At 39.6% G+C, this 18,202-nt stretch overlaps 1 protein-coding gene across 3 annotated transcripts in view; it reads left to right on the plus strand.

The window, feature by feature from the left end:
- The window catches only part of dlgap4a (discs, large (Drosophila) homolog-associated protein 4a), a 102,119-nt gene that overhangs the window by 47,723 nt on the left and 36,194 nt on the right, over positions 1-18,202 (plus strand). The window lies entirely within an intron of this gene.

Here is an 18,202-nt window from a genome sequence, read left to right on the forward strand (position 1 = left end):
TTAGTTGAGCATTGACTGACCTGAGTTAAAACCTAGTAAAGTACAAGGTAAAGACAAATATCTAAGCCTTAACTTAGGCTACGTCCATACTAATGCGTTTTCGTTTGAAAACACATCGTTTTCTCTCCGTTTTGGCCTCCCGTCCACACTGAGATGGCGTTTTCCCCAAGGAAAAACGCAGTGTTTTGAAAACATTCTTGAAAATGTAGATAAACGGCAGCGGGAAATGACGCAGGTCAATGATACAATGCTTTTATAGCTGTTATAGAGACTTGAATGTTAGAAATGCGTCATTTTAGCCCAATGGTAGGCTGGTTGCTAGGCACAATGATGACATCATAATATCTGATGTAGATACAAACCTTCAGGGGCCGAAAGCTACACCCACACTGAAAACGACTCACTCTTCCTCCATTGCTTTCAAGCTGACTGCTGGTCGTAATTCCAGCTATGTCAGTCATCAGTATCCTGTGCTCTCATTGGTCACTTTAGTCACTCTCAATTTCTTGGGTCACTTCTGGTCTCTGGTCTAGCCATCTCTTCCACTGTGGATGCTACTCAAGATGTAACCTTTGTGCCAAGTTTGCCTGGTCAAGGAAGCCGTTTGCAGCAAACAGACAAGCAGAGATTTGGTGTAATCCAGTAAGAGGGCTTAAAAAACAAGAACTTTTTGGTCTGAGCTGCTAGCAGCTAATTAAAACTGAAAATGGTCAAAAGTGAGGCTACTCCAACTGAAGAGACATTAGAAAAAGGTCTGAAGGAGCAGCTACTTAAAATTGCTGATCATTACTTCACAGTTGCAGACATTTATCTGAAAATAAATAAAAAAAATAAAACACTTTAAAATCAGAGCTGATCAAAACAAGACTAAGATAAGATAAGATAACCTTTATTAGTCCCACACGTGGGAAATTTGTTTTGTCACAGCAGGAAGTGGACAGTGCAAAAGTTATGACGCAAAAATTAGAATACAATAAGAATAAATACAGTACACAGCTGTACAGAATAGAATAAAATAATATACTATATACAGTAGAATAAAATAGAATAAAAATATACAATAAGATAAAAATAGAATACGAATGCTATATACAACTGAGTAAAAATACAACGATGCCAGAAAAGATTATTGCACTTAGTGTTATTGCACATGTGTGGATGTGTGTGTTTGTTCAGTTAAAGTCTTTGTTGTGGAGTCTGACAGCAGTGGGGAGGAAAGACCTGCGAAATCTCTCCGTCCCACACCGTGGGTGCCGCAGTCTCCCACTGAAGGAGCTGCTCAGTGCTGTCACAGTCTGCTGCATGGGGTGGGAGACGTTGTCCAACAGGGATGACAGCTTAGCCGCCATTCTCCTGTCACTCACCACCTCCACTGGGTCCAGAGGGCATCCTAGAACAAGGTCTTCAGGAGTGGGCCCTCCACCCCAAACGACCTGAGTCTCCGCAGCAGGTACAACCTGCTCTGCCCTTTCCTGTAGAGGGCGTCTGAGTTATGAGTCCAGTCCAGTCTGTTGTTCAGATGAACACCAAGGTACCTGTAGCTGTCCACAGCCTCAATGTCCATACCCTGGATGTTCAGTGGTTGCAGTGGAGAATGCTTGTGCCTGCGGAAGTCTACCACCAGCTCCTTGGTTTTACTGGCGTTGATCTGGAGGTAGTTCAGCTGGCACCAGTCCACTAATGATGAAGGATTGAAAAAATCTGTAGTGAGCAGTAGCTTGATGGGGGTCAACCTGTGCAAACAAACCAGTGTCTAATTACATGTGGAACGTGAGAAATGGCTGCCGTGCAACTCATGTTTACCCCAAATTGCAGTGAAGAAGAAAACTCACGGGGGAAACGGCTAACAGCAGGGGAAAGCTAATCAGAGAGTTAATTAACTAAATTGACACATTATTGAAATTGAATCATGATGATAACATACCCATGCTGACATCACAATGCAGTGAACAAATAGATTAATTCCTCTCTGTTTTGCCCTTTAGAGGTATTATTTCTTCTTTAGCTACACAGATATTATGATGTAGACGACTGTATCCCGTATCAAAGAATCAATGCACTATGACACCAACTATCACATTAAAATGTGATCATAGAATTTCACAGCATTGCATTAACTGTTTCGGAATTACAACTATTTTTATACACAGTCCCCCATTTTCAGAGGCTCAAAAGTAACTGGACACACTGGCATAATTTTAAATACAAGGCTTATTGTTTATATTTGGATGAACATCATTTCCAGTCATTGACTGCCTGAATTTTAGATGTCATAATCATCTTCAAATGCTACCTGTCCTCTCTTAAGATGATTTGACAGGCCTTTCCTGCAGCCACTTTCAGTTGCTTGTTTTCAGTTACCATTTTTGAGGTACACATGAGACGTACATTCTCTTTTACAAACAGCAGTGCGTATAAGGCAAGCGGTGCATGCATGCTTGTTGGGTCATACATTGCTAAAACATCTAGTCATTCATATTTTTTATCCCTAAAGAACTACATCACCCCCAGCATCGGATGTGATCGCTGGCACTGAATTACGCCATGATTCCCACCCCCTGAGCATCTCTATTGACACGCATTTCTTAATAAATATATGCAGGCGTTAAACTGAGTGAGCTTTTGCTTCCTTGCGTGATTCTTACGTGGCGACTGGTCGGTGAGGCCAGTCATCATTAGCAGTATTAATGCCTTGGGTGGTTTGCGTAGACCGCGACCCTCTGACATTTTCTCTTCTCATTCTCTTATATACCCAAGCTGGAGATTAATGTGTGGTTTTTTATTTTTGCTGCAAACTGTTTAACAGGGAAACCAGCACAGCCTCAGACTCAACCCTGCTGAAGGCAAGAAAGCACATGAGGAAGAGTTGTGTGTAAGCTCTCAAAATTATTATCCCAAATATGTACGCCTCCACTGCTCTGCTGTCCGGTCTGAATTAGCATCTCTGCTCTAAGCCACAGCTCTCAGCCGCTTTACACCATCTGTATATTTGACAGGAAACAAAGACGGGTTGTAGTGGTAAAGCAGTGGTGCCACAGATCTTATGAGAATGGCCTCTGTGTTGCTGCCACCTCTGAGCATTGTTCCTATTAATCAGAAAGCCATTTGTGATGCCGCATTAAGTCCTCGGATGTCTAAAATGTGACAAATGATGATTACCTGAGGGAAATCGATGTTGATCACAATACTATTAATGGTCCCACTGCAGGAACAGCATCCATCGAAGTACAAATCTGGCAAGATTCACCGGCTGTGAAAAAGCACTAATTTAGAACTAGCTTTGTGTCAGGTGATTCATTTAATAACCGAGGTCTGAGAGAGGGCCGTGTTAAAAAAAAAAGCTCACATCTGCTACCTTGTGCTTTTTTTGACATCAAACATACTGAACAAAAAGAAAACAAAACCTGCATTGTCTTATCTTGGCAGTGTGAATACAATCGCGCTGTTATGTGAGAGCAGCTGGTGAGTCACTCGCTGTAGTATTGCAGATAGAAAGACAGAGAAAGGGGAGGGGAGTAAAATACTTGATAGTACATGGATGCCGTATTACAGAGCACTTCTTCAGGGTCAAAAATATACTCACTCATCATTTATTCCCCTCCCCATATCTTAGGTCAACCAGGGGCAACGAGCTCAGCGGCACCGACTTTAGCTATGCGTTCATCTTCCTGTTACTCCTCTGCGGGGGATAAAATCCATATACCACCTAAAATTTATGGTCTACTTCCTGCATGTAGCCTCATATGAACAAGTCCACATATGTGTGTGAAGTGTGCTTCAAGTTGGACAAATAAGTCCTTCAGCATTTACGTGTGCTCTAACTGCTTGTTTAATTCAAGGATGCAGGAGCCTCTCATAGCTGACTTTGGCCAGTAGGATGGGCACACCAGTCCATCACAAGGGTTGCAAGAGATTCTAACAGTCACACCGATAACCAAAGTTAGACTCAGTACTGACCAACAAGCTAGCAGTCTGAAGAGGAGAAGCCCATGTAGGCACAGGGAGAAAGGATTTATCTTACCGAAAGGTTCCGAACCATTTTACCATGAGGTAACAACGCTAACCAGTGCAGCACTTTGCTCCTCTCACTTTCTCATTTGGAACTATTCTTCAGATTTTTGCATCCAGGAAAGATACTTTTGTGAAACTGAGGCATAGCTGTGAGAGGTCACATGTTCATTCTGGCCCATATAGAAAACATTAAACACATCAAATACAGTTCAACGGTCTCCTTCCATAAGCCACTAAAACATACACCTACTGGAAGGCTGGTGGTTCAATCCCTGGCTGCTCCGGTCTACATGCCAAATATGCTTGGGCAAGATACTAACCTCGGGTTGCTCATATGAATGTGTGTGAATGTTAGATAGAAAGCACTTACACAGAAAAAAAGTACTTTTATGAATGGGTGTGAATGAGGCAAGTTGTATAAAGTGCTTTGAGTGCTCAGGTAGAGGTGAAAGTGTTATATAAGAACCAGTCCATTTACTATTTTCAGACAGTTTCAAAGCTATATAATGTGTTAAGAAACAATCTTAGATTTTCACATACAGACTTGTGATAAGGATTATAGACTAAATGATTAAAGGTGCCTGCTTACACTTAATGACATTTTCAAAAACAAACAGTCTGTTTTTAAAGTGTAACACAAAAGCAAGCAACAAAAATTTGCATATGAAGCCTCCTTTTTTTGTCCTGAAGGCAAACATCTCCCATGTGCGTGCTATTTACATCAGGATTCCTCATCTTTCTTGCCCTTGCTATTGCATTGTTAAGTTTGTGGATGCACAATCACCACCTGTCAATCAGTGGAAAAATATGAATCCCCAACAAAATGTCTTTTGGCTCACTCTTGTGTGTGCATTAGATTTAGAAAACGGGACATGCCAATGGTACTAATGGTCAGAAACCCACAAACTGATACTGAAAATCATGCTTTGTCCAAACTGATACTATGAGCCTATGTTCAGTCTTGCTTGTTGATCAAAGACCAGTGGCTCAACACCAGTGAGATGGTGGAGGTGTTAAAGAGGTTCTGGGAGAGCCTCATCATCCTCCCACCAAGCAATCATAAGAAGACCATGCACGAACAGAGGATAGTGAGAGGTGAGCGTGTGTGAATTTACAGTTTGTGTGCTAGACAAAGGGAGAGAGTCACGCAGAAAGGGAGGAGGAGATAAAAAGAGAAATAGGTATAAGAGGGAGGGAGGAGATGAGGGGATGGTGAGAGCCTAAGCAAGAGAGGTGGCAGGCAATAAAGCGCCCCATCAATCTGGTAAATGAGTGTCCTTCCAGCAGAGGGTACTCTGAGAAATGCAGCCTGCTCTGTGTTCATCAGTCAGAGGTTTAACACTCATCCTCCGCTCCAACACTTCCTTATCGAAGGAAAAAGCAATTGAACAAATGCTTGGAGTACAGGTCGCTCTGCCAATTTACTTACAGTATGAACTTGTCTGCTTGGCACCTTGAAGGATCATACTAGCATTAGTGAGGCTTTTGCTTAAATTGCTATTGATACTTTCAGTCCATTTACACAAGTTTATTATGGGTGTTCATTCATTGTGACTTCTATTGACCTCAGTGTGGCTACAAACATCAGCAGCACTTTAAAATCTGTTTATATTTCCATGATTTTTTTTCTTTTTTTATTTCCAGGGCTATTTCTTATATGGCCAGTGCAGCAATATCATCTGGTTAACACACAACACCTTTTTCACTTTACACGACAGATTGCACGGTGAAGATGTTGCTCACGGGAGATGAAATTGACTCAATAGCTGTACTTAGCCTAAGAGCACTTTTTATGCTAGTGCTCACGTATTGTAAGATTTCATCAACCTGTTTGTCTGCTTGCACACTACCTGTCCACCAAAATACATGGTCAATGCAATCATGTGAAAAAGAAAGAACATCCTCTTTCAATTCTAGGACAAAAAAAAAAATCACGTCCTCAGAAATAACATAATCTGAAATGCAGAAGCAATGTGCGAAAAACTAAGTGCTCTTTTATTGATTCCATAGGAATTAAGAGGGTAAGTAGCAGCCAGGTGCTGCTAATCAAATGCACTTGAGGTGTAACCACCTCTATAAAAGCAGAGCTCTTGGCAGTTTGTTGGTTTAGAGCATTCAGGCGCCAAGGAGGAAACACATCAGCAATGGGCTTCGAGAAGCAATTGCTGGCCATCATCAATCTGGAAGGGTTATAGGGCCATTTCCAAATAATTATTAATAATTTGAAGTCCATCATCCTACACTGAGAAAGATTATTCACAAGTGGGAAACATTCAAGACAGTTATCAATCTTCCCCGGAGTGAATGTCCCAGCAAATTTACCCCAAGGTCAGACCATGCATTGCTCAGAGAAAATGCACAAACCCCAAGAGTTACACCTATGTATGTTAATGGTTAAAGTTCATAACAGCACAATTAGAACAAAACAGAACAAGTGTGGCTTGTTTGGAAGAATTAGGAGAAAACACGACTTGGGTTTGTTAAGTTGTGGCTGAACAAACCGCAGATATCTCTGGGGGGGGGGGGTTACTACACCACCATCTCTCTCTCTCTGGAGACATTTATTTAAACTTATGCTATAAATTCACATAATTTTCTTCAACTATGCTACCACAACCCCAAAACAGATTTAGCCTTTCTAAAGTAATGCAAATGCAACTGTAATGTCTCCAAGCATGGAACAAAAGAGCGAAGCCCATTAACCTCCAGTCCTCAAGGACAGTCTAGACTGGGTCACTGTACCAAGAAAGCACATAATCACCAACTGTTTTCAGTGAACCAACTTCTAGATATATCACACACACATATTACAATATGACTGCATATAACATATTGTACAAAAACACAGACAAACTACACACCAATCACAACTTTAACTTTTAGACCTCATCAAAACCAGTGTCCTGGTTGTATACTCACCCTGCTCTCCTCTCTCCATCCTTATTTGAGAACCACTTTTTTGCTTTGGCTTGCTAAATATCATGTATAATGCTAGAAAACTGATGAACTACTCTATAAGACACACAAAAAAAATTCATAGTTGATGTCAACAGGTTCATGGGCATTTTGAACAAATGACAGAGAGCAAGGCCAGGAAGTGCAAGTAATATATTTCTGAGCATAGCTGAAAAGCAAAGTATTAAGGTGTTGCAGTGACCTAGTCAATGTCCAGACATCAACCTTACTGAAATGCTAACATAAGATCTTAAGACAGCTTTGCATAAACAATTGCAAGTACGCCTCACTAACGTGAGGCAATGTTATTAAGAAGAATGGTCCACAATGATCTGATAGACTGACAAAGTCATACACAAAATAAATAGTTTAAGTTTTTGTCGTTAAAAGGCCGGTGTGTTTGAGGTGCGGACCAAAACGCAGACACGGGAGAAAAACAAAATATAACAAAAAGCGAGCCTTTATTGTGGCTGATATCATAAACACAAAACAAAGGCAAAGGCGAACTGAGAATAGAGCTAAACTAAAACCTAAACTGGGATAGGCTAAGACTAACATGAAAACTATCAAAGGGGAAGTGAACATGAATCAAAACAGGTACATTCAACCTAAACTAAAGCTTAAAAATAATCCTGAGACTTGACATACATGATACCAGACAGACAACCTAACATTAAAAACACAGAAGGGTAATGAGGGAAGTGGAAACACCTGTGCAAACAGCTGACACAAATAAGCATGATGCCACAGGGGAAGGAAAACTAAACACACTGAACATGGAAATACGACTTTCAAAATAAAACAGGAAACGTAGAGAGACATGAACTGGGACACGCAAGCTTGACACAGGAGCCAGAGAGAGGAAGTGAGAGAGGGACAGAGACAAAGAGGAGAGAGACACAAGGGGAACCTACACGGTCGAGGAGACAACACATGACAAACAGAAAAAGACTCACAAACAAGGAGACATAGGAGAAAAATAACCTAGACTAAAACTCAACTAAATCCTAACTAATAATAAGAACACAAGAACTTAACATATTTCCAGTATAACATAACATACAAAATCGAACATGCGAAATAACTCAAAATGCTGGGTAAAACACCCAGCCCCTGACAGTTCTACAACTATTGAAGCATGGCACATGTTTATTTTTTCATATGCTGCTTCTGTATTCTGTCTCACTTTATGCTAAATAAATAATAAATGTGTAGAAATTTACATGTGGTTGTTCATCTCAGGCTATATTTAAATCATTTTTGAAGCTAGAAAAGACCAGATGATTTTTTTCTTATGTCCTGATACATAAAACTTTGACATGAAAGAAGTGTATTTGGAGCCAGTAATTTCCCACAGAAGATGTTAGAGATTCATTCACAGCACTGTTCAGTGACCATGGACCGTGAGCAGACATCTGGTGAAAACAAGTCCCATGTTAACGCTTTAAATATGTCTCTAATAAGGCCTTAATGCCAATGGGAGCTGCACATAAACCTCTGTCACCATGCATGTAAGCCAGGGATCATAACCATCACATACTGAACCCAGACCTGCAGCTTCAGCTTTGATCGTACTTTGAGTCTACATAATGCAGTTTCCTATGTGAAGAACAGAAGGCACGCAGATGTAGCTACAGATGGATAACCTTCAGAGAAACTACAATCTCCGAGGAGCTTCAGATGCTCATTTGGAACGTTTTTACTGCCGTTGTTTGCTAAATAAGATGTTCGGCACATTTGGAACCTTTTTGTAATTTATTTTTGTTCAGAGAGAAGTAAGATGCTGTTGTCAAGGCTGAGTTGTGTTGGTGGAATTGTTTTGTGGTGATATGATGCTTGGAGCGCAAAACAAGCCAAGCGTTCGTCATTGTTGTCATGAGCATTGTGACTCGACCGCACAATCCCATAGCTGTTAGTGGCGGTGACAATGTGAGAATCAGTAATAGACTTCTGAGATGAATGTTAATACTCTATTCTGTGCTCGCACAATGATGTGAATGTTTGATATCAGCGTCAGTCATGGAGTCACACAGAAAGAAATCATACACAGATTAGAGCTTAATGAATGTCTGCGTGTTTTGTGTTTTAATGCCAGCTTTCTGTCAATACACAAATACGCAAAATACACAAAAAGCATTCAAATGTGTGAGTGTGGTACTGTTTATTGTGCGCAGTCTGGACACCTTCAAATGATAAACTAATGTCTCTTGAAAGTTTAGTAACCGGTAGTTATTATTCACAAACATAATAACACTTTCTTTTGTCTTAGTATTTGTTGGACTTTCACCAAGCTATCATAGAAAGACAGAAGTAAATAATTCTTCCTCATAAGTGTTGTGTTTAACTTTAATAATCATTTTTGAAGAAAAAAAAACGATGTGCATCAAAGGGTAATAAAGGTATCAAAACACAATAAAAAGCTGAGTGCTTTTATGTCTATGCTTTGAGTTGTGACACTCGTGAAAGCATTTAGATCACACTCGTGAAGATATTAAACAAAATCCCAAACCCTAAATCGATACTTCATAACTTACATTATCTTCTGTGTGGTACTCGGGTTTTTGTGACATAAACTTAAAGAAATTTGAAACTGCAACTTAAAAAAAATAGCTGCTCAGTTATTGATTCTGATGGTCAGCTCAGACATGCTCCACAAGGTTCAAACAAAACTTCTTCATTCACTTGATGTCAGGCCATCCAGATGGCTGGTCTGCTGACAGTAATTTACACAATGCTGTTTGAATAAGTGCTGTGATCCCGCAGCTCACTCCACACACACCTGATTTGTAACACAGCTCGGTCTCTGTGGGCAGCAGCATGCTCAGGGAGACAAATAAAACCCAGGAGAAGGGTTTGTGTCAACTCTCTATACTACAGCATTAAACAGTCTCACAGAGCTGGACTCACTTCCCTTATGCATGTCTTTTAAAAGCTGCCATATTGGGCCATCTGGATATCTGGCTGCAGAAATACATGTCCTCTGCTTTGGTCTGCAGCCTTGTCAGCTGCTGTCATATCTTAAACTCCAACAAAAATTATTGTTATTATTTATTTCTGGTTACATTGTTTGGTCATTGAAATAGTCTGTTTATCTAGTTAAAGGCCTTATTCTAATACAGACAATCACATCATGCAGGAAGTAGTGATCCAATGTGTTAGAGCAGACAGTCACACAGAGGCATAGCTACAGATACCGAATTACTTTACTTACTTTATTAATCTATCTATCTATCTATCTATCTATCTATCTATCTATCTATCTATCTATCTATCTATCTATCTATCTATCTATCTATCTATCTATCTATCTAGATTGTTTTTTTCGGGGGTTAAACAACTGCAACACTTACTGTATTGATTATATATTTTATAGTGTAACACTGTCATCTGCTAGAATGCTGCTCTTTTAGTGTTCCTCTGAAACAGTTCATTGCTGTTCTTGCTATGCACCGTACAGATAATGGACATAGACAATGTAAAGTCACCCACTAGTTTTGCAGTACATATTTTTAAGCTTTTTAAGCATTAACATTTTGTCATACTGTTTTTTCTTGGAGCCTGAACTTAACATATTTGGATGAAAGTGTGGATTGAAGTTAACAGCTAACCTTCACAAATTTGTTTAGAAAGCTGCATCCCTAAACTGTAAGGATGCATTAGAGCACACAGCGCACATAAAATACCAGAATTTCATTCACAACGACTGGAGCACAGACTTGTGAGATGATCTGCACTACAAAGCAGGTCATACTATTTGTCAGATAATCCATGAAAATGCCCTGATAGGCACCAACAGCTCACAGACACACAGTGGAAAGGTCCAGTTCAGTGATTCCAATTTGCTGAGGTGAAGCCTAGCAGATGCCAATAGGCTTCAGCGGCCTGTGTCAGGACATCTGTCAGTCAAAAAAGCAACACCTACCACTCCAGTATGCAACTTAAGACTTAACTAATAAAAATACCGCCCCAAATTGGAACAATTCAAAAATTCTGGAATTTTTTGTTTGCTTGTTGGTTTGTTTTTTGTGCATTTTAATGCTGAAAACTAACATTAGCCAGATGTGATCAGTCACTACAATGAGTCCTGAAAACGACCCCATTGCTAGCTAGGGCAGTGTTCTTCTCAACATCGAAAGCAATATTTATTTATTTATGGTAATAAATCATATTCATAAATAACATCACTGTAGAGAATTTCCTGCATTTTTACAGCTGCAGTGTAAGTTGCAAACATAAACAGATTTTTTTCCTGATTAAATAAACATTCATATTCACATTCTTGGAAAAGTCTCTGCACGAGTCACTTTTTAAGCTAGACAGCATATTAGCTCCTCACTTACAGAACACCAAAAAGCCTGTAAACATATGTCACGCCACTTTTGTCTGTTTGCATATTCACTTGATGTTATTTTTGACAAAAGAGGAAGGCTAAATGTAATTTCAGTTTGATTTAAGCTTTTATTGGATAAACACCTTAAAAAATGTGGAACCACAGATTTCTCGGCATCTGCACTAAAGACTAATCTAATTTTACCTGGCTTGTCATAACCCTCTTACCCTTATTCTTCATGCTGTCCTGACAGCTCCAGTTAACTGATACTGAGTTAAACTGCAGTCTTCCACATGCTCTGATCTCAGGTGATTTTGTCCCATTTAGCATCTTTAAACTACACCAATGAAACAGCCAGTCTAAACTTCCTGGTCTCTTGTTTTTGCTTGACTGGAGAATAACTGAAGCAAAATTTCTACATAAAAAAGTCAAATCACCTGGTCTTTAGCAGGTCTTAAAATTAAAATACAACCTCAGAAGAACTTCAAAGAATATTATGCCATGTCACTACTTATTTAAGACAAATTAAGCCAAAATGCAGAAGCAGTGTGTGAAAAACTATTAAGAAGGTAAGTAGTAGCTAGGTGCTGCTAACCAAATGAACTTTATTAAATGATCATCAGCCTTTTAGAGGTGTGATAACCTCTAAAAGGCAGTTTGCTGTTCTGGAGCATTCAGATATGTGTTAACATTGCCTATGCTCTCTAAAAAGATGGCAGCACAGCAGGTTTTAGCATTTTAGCATGAAAATTTCATCCCAACTGCCGTACGGTCAAAAGTTGAATACCACTTGAAAAATGGCAACAATGGGAGAGAGAAAAAACATTTTTTTAAAGATACAATTTATATAAAACAACACTTAAACTGAAACAGGCTGTTTTAAAGCCATTTTTCAAGTGGTTTTAAACTTTTGATCGGGACTGTATCAAGCACGGTGGTGGAGCGGTAATGTTTTTGGCTTTTTTGCAGGACCTGGGCACATTGCAGCTGTTGAGCTGATCCTCCTTTGTATACCAAATTATTCTTGAGTCAAATATAAGGCTATCTGTCTGACAGCTAAAGTTTAGCCAAAATCGAATCATTAAACAGAACAATGATTATAAACACAGCAGCAAATCTACATCAAAATGACTGAAAAAGAAAAGAATGAAGGTGTTACAAACTTCAGACCTCAACCTGACATTGTGGCAGGTCGTTGATCTACAGTCATTGGGCAGGACCTTAAAAGTCCTGTGCATAAACAAATGCCTGAAATGAACTGAACCAACATTGTAGAGTAGAGTGGGACAAAAGACTGAAAAAGTCATACAGAAAATGTTTAGCAGGAGTGACACACACAGGACCTATAGAGCCACAAATTATGCATAGGGAGGTCGGGCAGATTAATGGTTGACATTTAACAGTGGAGACTGCCGTTAGTTCTAAATTTCAAACTGATACTCATCATTTATTTGAACCTTTATATTACCTTAAATGCGTGTTTGATTGTATAAATGTGACAATAAATGTCCTATTTTAACAAAAAACAAAACAGTTGTTTACTTATCAAATTGTTTTGGTTGGTTTTAGTTCAAGTTTGTTGAAGTTAGGAATTCAGAATTTATTATTAGGTGCTGTTTTTGTCATCCATTTAAAAATATGTATCATTGCTACCTTCAGATGTTACAATAGAAGAAAGCATTTTCACTGACAGTCAGATTTAATTTGTCTGACCATTTGTAAAAGATAAGTGAAAGGCTTTTATTCTTTTATGGATTTATTCACTTCTATTCTGTTCTTAATGCTTTAATTATGGACGGTGTTTTCTTTCATAATGAAACAGCTCTTCCTTTCATCACCGCGGACGTTAAATATGTAGATGTACTGTACTAGAATCTCACTGGGTTGCCAGCACATCATGAGCTGTGTGTGTACAGTATACATGTCTGGGAATGAAAGTGAGCCAAGCTGGTGAGTGACATGGTTTCATTTACATTTTCAGGCTTGTTTTTCGGCTGTGCTGTGTCTATCAACTTGAATCTACAATTCTTCAGGAAAAACACAGCTCTGAATACATTTATATGTAAAACTAAATAAATAAATAAATGGCTGTGTAACATAAATGTAAGTTCTTGCTGTATAGTATAGCATCTAAATCCACAGAATGATGTTCTATTTTCACTTCGCCCGCTCGGTAAGCTTAGCCTCTCATCTCCCGTCCAAGATGACAGCGTAGTCAAGGGTAAATTAGTCTGACACTGCATTGGCTAAATGCTGCCCATCATTTCCCATCTTCGTTGATCCACATTTACTCAGCTTCATGTCCCTTGGTGTCAAGCACGCATGGGATCACAGACCAGCTGGAGAGCACTGAGTGATGAGCTTTTGTCAACTGTGAGATGGCAGCAGAGGATATGGGAGTACAACCAGCACTCTCCCAAGATGGAACTTCAGTGCGTCATCTGTGAGACATACCCACACTGGCAGGGCAGAGTATTCAGTCTACCTCCAGTTCATCATCAGTGCTCCAACTGCCTGCTGATGGGTGTCCACAGGGCAGGCTTTATGATATCTGAGAATCTGTTCTGATGTGATCAGACAAATTCCAGGTCACGCTTTGTGCCACAATATTCCTCCAGCTACATGTACTGGTAGCTTCAGAGTGTGTGATATGCTAGAAGGGCTAGAAGCAGTGTTACCAGATTTGACTGATAAAAAGTATCCCCCACCCAGGTACCTTAAAAACAGCCAAGGTATTAATTTTTATTTATTAATTTTTATTAATTTTATTTATTTCTTGTCCCATCCTTTTGTGTCAACTGTTAAGTTCATTCATCTGTCTGCGTTTTCCCATTTAGTTTAGTTACAAATATGTATTCTCAGTTTTCCTGTGTTGTCTTGTTGTGTCATACTGTGTTCTTCTTTTATTAGTCCCAGTTAGTTTCCTTAGTTTATTTCTGGAATTCTGAGTATTCACTGGATTTTGGACTTTGCTTCTGGTCTTGGATTTTATCAGCCTCAATGAACGCTTGCCTTTATTCTGCCAAGTTTCCCTCACAGGTCTTACACTGCCATACTCTCCCATCCTCATGACAGTTTTACTGGTAAAATTTATGCAAACTAATGAATGTGATGAATAATAGAAGTCCTAAAATATATAAAGTTAGAGCCAATTTTGCCTGTGTACACCACTACAGTGGGTTTGAATTAGTCAAGATATGACTTTCAGCTTTATTTTAAAACGCTTAACAAAATTTTGCACTATTTAGAAATCATTGCACTTTTTATATAGATATATATACATATTTACATACAGATATGTGTAAGTCAAACAGTTTGAATGAAAATCACTCAGTCTGGCAACTTTATTCAGGAGTCCCTTTCAACTCTAAACAAAAGACTAGGGCCTGGAGGTCAGCCAGGGATTACATACTATGTTAAGGTGGCCAGCAAACAGAAGCTGTCTGGTATACTTGTCTCATTGTCAGCTATGACTTTGAATTTAGTCTAGTACATTGAAAGACATACATAAAACAGCTGCATTACAGCCTTGGCCCTGGCCTTAGCCCACTTTTACCCTGACCACCCAACAATTTAACAAGTAATATTTTTCATCCACGTTCATCAAATATCAATCTGGTACACAAGACAAAAGTGTGTATCCCTACAAGTACAGGCAAGTGACCTTGGTCATTGATGCTACCTCTCAGCCTCTGCTAAGCTGGCCCTGTAACCAATGATTCTCTGTCTGAATTGCTGTAGTCCTAAGGGTCTTCTGTTTTCTCTCACAGCTGATAAAAAGACAGCCTTTTTCATCCACCCACTATTGGCAGGGGCTGAGTTTGTATGGTGCTCAGGAAATCTTCTAATGAGATTTGTAGTATTTTAGCCATGCTAGCACCAGAGGCTCTGAAAGCTTTTGTCTTGCCCTGTGCCCACCTGAAGCTCAGCAATGAGCTGCTCCCCAAGGTGAGACCTTGGTGTGGTCTTCATAGAGGTTGTTTTGGGTTTGTTTTTTTTATCCCAACTTAGTCTGGCCCCTCATGCAGGGTCAGCTAACCTTGGGAATCACAATGGCATTCAAACCCTCTCTATTACGATGAAGTGGCAAACTAGAGGTCTGTCCTTCAGCACCACCCCCGAGGTACAAAAGTAAATACCTGAGGTGGTTCTAGCACCTGACTGGGACGCCTCCTCCTAAGTGAGGTTTTGCTGAATTACAGATTACTGCTCTGGGATGTTTCTATATACCTCCACAAGAGCTAGAGGAGGTCTACGTATTTCCCCTTAGAGTGCTGCCCCCTTGAAATGGACCTGAAAGAAAAACAGTTAAATGAACATTTTTTTTAACCACGGAAAATAAATCCATCTATGACAGATCAGCATTTAAGGAATCTTTTGCTTTCTTTTTAAATCAATGAAAAGGTTCATTGGAACTTAGATGGATTACCAATAAATTTGGTGATAGTGATATCTTAGCTTATCATTTTTCTATGCAATAATTTATTTTGTAGGAGGGTGGTTCTTTTGCTGTGGTAGTCTAATACTGGCTCCTGACAATTAGACGAATTAGGATATGCCGTGTTTCAATGTTCATCTAGGTTTCAGTAAAATCTATTGCCATAAACAAACTGTTGTGCCAATAGTTTTAAATGAGATTCTTCTGATCCGATTGCTCTTGTTGCTGGCTGTACAGCTTGGATGTTTGCTGTAATTATACCACTTTTCAGCACTTTATTTAAAAAAAAAATCTTTGCATATTAATATGACCTTGGCGTAATCCTCACAACAGCTTCTGCTCTTGTTTAAGTGTGTCTCTTAATGAACAGATATGCTGCTCCTCAGGCCTGACTGCTGCAGCTGTACTGCTCTCTCTGGTCATGTGCCGTACACACTGAAACCTAAATCCTGATACTCTTGGATGCTCTAATCCCTCCACAGTACGGAAGCCGAAACAGAATATTAATTTCATCTTGTTTTTAGCACATTACCAATTTGAGCAGTTAGGAAATGTTCAGCAGGCCTAAGCTTGCCTCCCATGATTTACATTGGACTATTGTTGGAAATCTTTTTAATATGACACCCCAGGCTGCAATAAGATATAGCTGAAGTTATGGGAATGCAACTGCAAACCCCCAATGCAATGTTTTGCCTTTTGCAGTTGAATAATTACACACTGGGTTTCATTACTATTATTATTATTTAGGCTCAAATGCTCACACTGGTACCAGGTTAACCTATTTTAAATAATCCGACAGTACTCCATGAAGAACTGAGTAGGCACAAAGAGGATCTTTATTTTACTGGACATGAAATCCGATGATTTAAGGTCACCGTCCTTCTTTAAATTGAAGAAAATCCAGTCCTGCTCTAGAGGTCAGCTAGTATTGAAAAGATAATCACTCAGAGTTCACAATCAAATGGATAGATTTAATCCAGCCAGAATTAAACCCAATAGTTAGAAAATGGGTTAGAAATCCAACCAGCTAGTGAGATAGACTTATACCGAGAGTGAGACCAGAGAGAAGATTTAAACATTTGAGTTTAATACTCAAACAATGCTCAAACGGACCCATTGTGTTTCCTGTGACATAGTGCTGTGTGTTCTGCCTTTTCAGTTTTCAAAGTGAAGAATTTCCTCTCTAAGCCCTGCCCCCCCAGGACTATTAAAGCTTTGACAGCATTTTAAACAAGCGCTGGCGGAGGATTTGCCATGCTGGCTACTAACCAATAGCATGTAATAATTCCCCAGCGCCCAAGTTCTATTCTGAATTTATGGATAGAGTGTTTTAACAATGTAGACATTGGGCTGTGCATGCTTAGCATGCATGACACAACAGCACATGACTGCAGAGGTTAATGCGTGCAGCATTGGGTCCTTTATGTCTTGTTTCGCCTGAGTCCATTGTAATGTCTAAGTCTGTTTGACAGGGAGGAAAGTTCACAGCTCTCCTACAGCTTAGGCTTGCTCTTTTTCATGAAAAGAACAAAAAAAACATTTTTTTCAAACCCAGAATTTGACTTTTGCTCTTATTCGTATCATCACAAGCACAGTTCAGCCTTACCAGCAAGTGCTGTGAGAGATTTGCACATCATTGTGCAGCTCGCCTCTTTTTTTTTTAAATGAGCACCATAAGTGTTATTCTGTCCGGCACTATGACGTTCAGTCTTGCAGAATCACTGAAGTGAATCTTTGTGGCGCTGGCACAAGACGTTACCAAATGAAAACATGCAGAAGGGAACCAGAAGCAGTACAATGAGGATGGGAAATGGCTCAAGGGAAATGGCAACGTCTCACTCTAATTACACTTCAGTGTGTGCAGTGGTGAATGAGGGAGAGCAGCGTTTTGGGATCATTTTAATGGGCAAAGCACTGATGAGAATCCCATGAACAGCAAATGCTTCAAGCTCTGAATTTTTCAGTAGGCTTCATGTTTTGAGTGCAGCGGCCTCGGTGTTCAGCAATGTGAAAGGAAGATTCTTTCTGATTTTGGAAGGTGTGCACGCATGCCATCCACATTGTCAGTCACTGAATGAGATAAGCAGGTGCTTTGGAAAACCTCTACCTTCTGTAAATACGCAGGGGGTGCAGTACCAAAGCTGTCAGCTGTCTCTCTCAGAGTCTTTCCACACTGTAAATGACATACTCAGTGCATGGCAAGTCCTAAAGTAATAATCCGATCTTCAGGTTGCACCTGTTATGACTTCATTTTCGGCAGTCGTTATTAAAAACAAATAAAATTTAAAATTTAAAAAAGCTCAAAATAAACTGTAAACATTGACAGCTCTGTTGGGGGGAAATACCCAGTGTCAACGATAAAGTTGTATTATGATTGCATTTTATCATCACATTAAGTACAATTTTCCTGAGTGTAGCTGATTCTTTCAGCAAACCCTGCCTTCTCCTGTAATGTGATTGGCCAACAC

This window comes from Aulonocara sp. 'chitande type north' Nkhata Bay, linkage group LG20 (assembly GCF_057382095.1).
Source record: "Aulonocara sp. 'chitande type north' Nkhata Bay isolate Kocher_YH1m ecotype deep benthic linkage group LG20, A_spYH_male_GT1.1, whole genome shotgun sequence".
In the NCBI taxonomy this organism is placed as follows: Eukaryota; Metazoa; Chordata; class Actinopteri; order Cichliformes; family Cichlidae; genus Aulonocara; species Aulonocara sp. 'chitande type north' Nkhata Bay.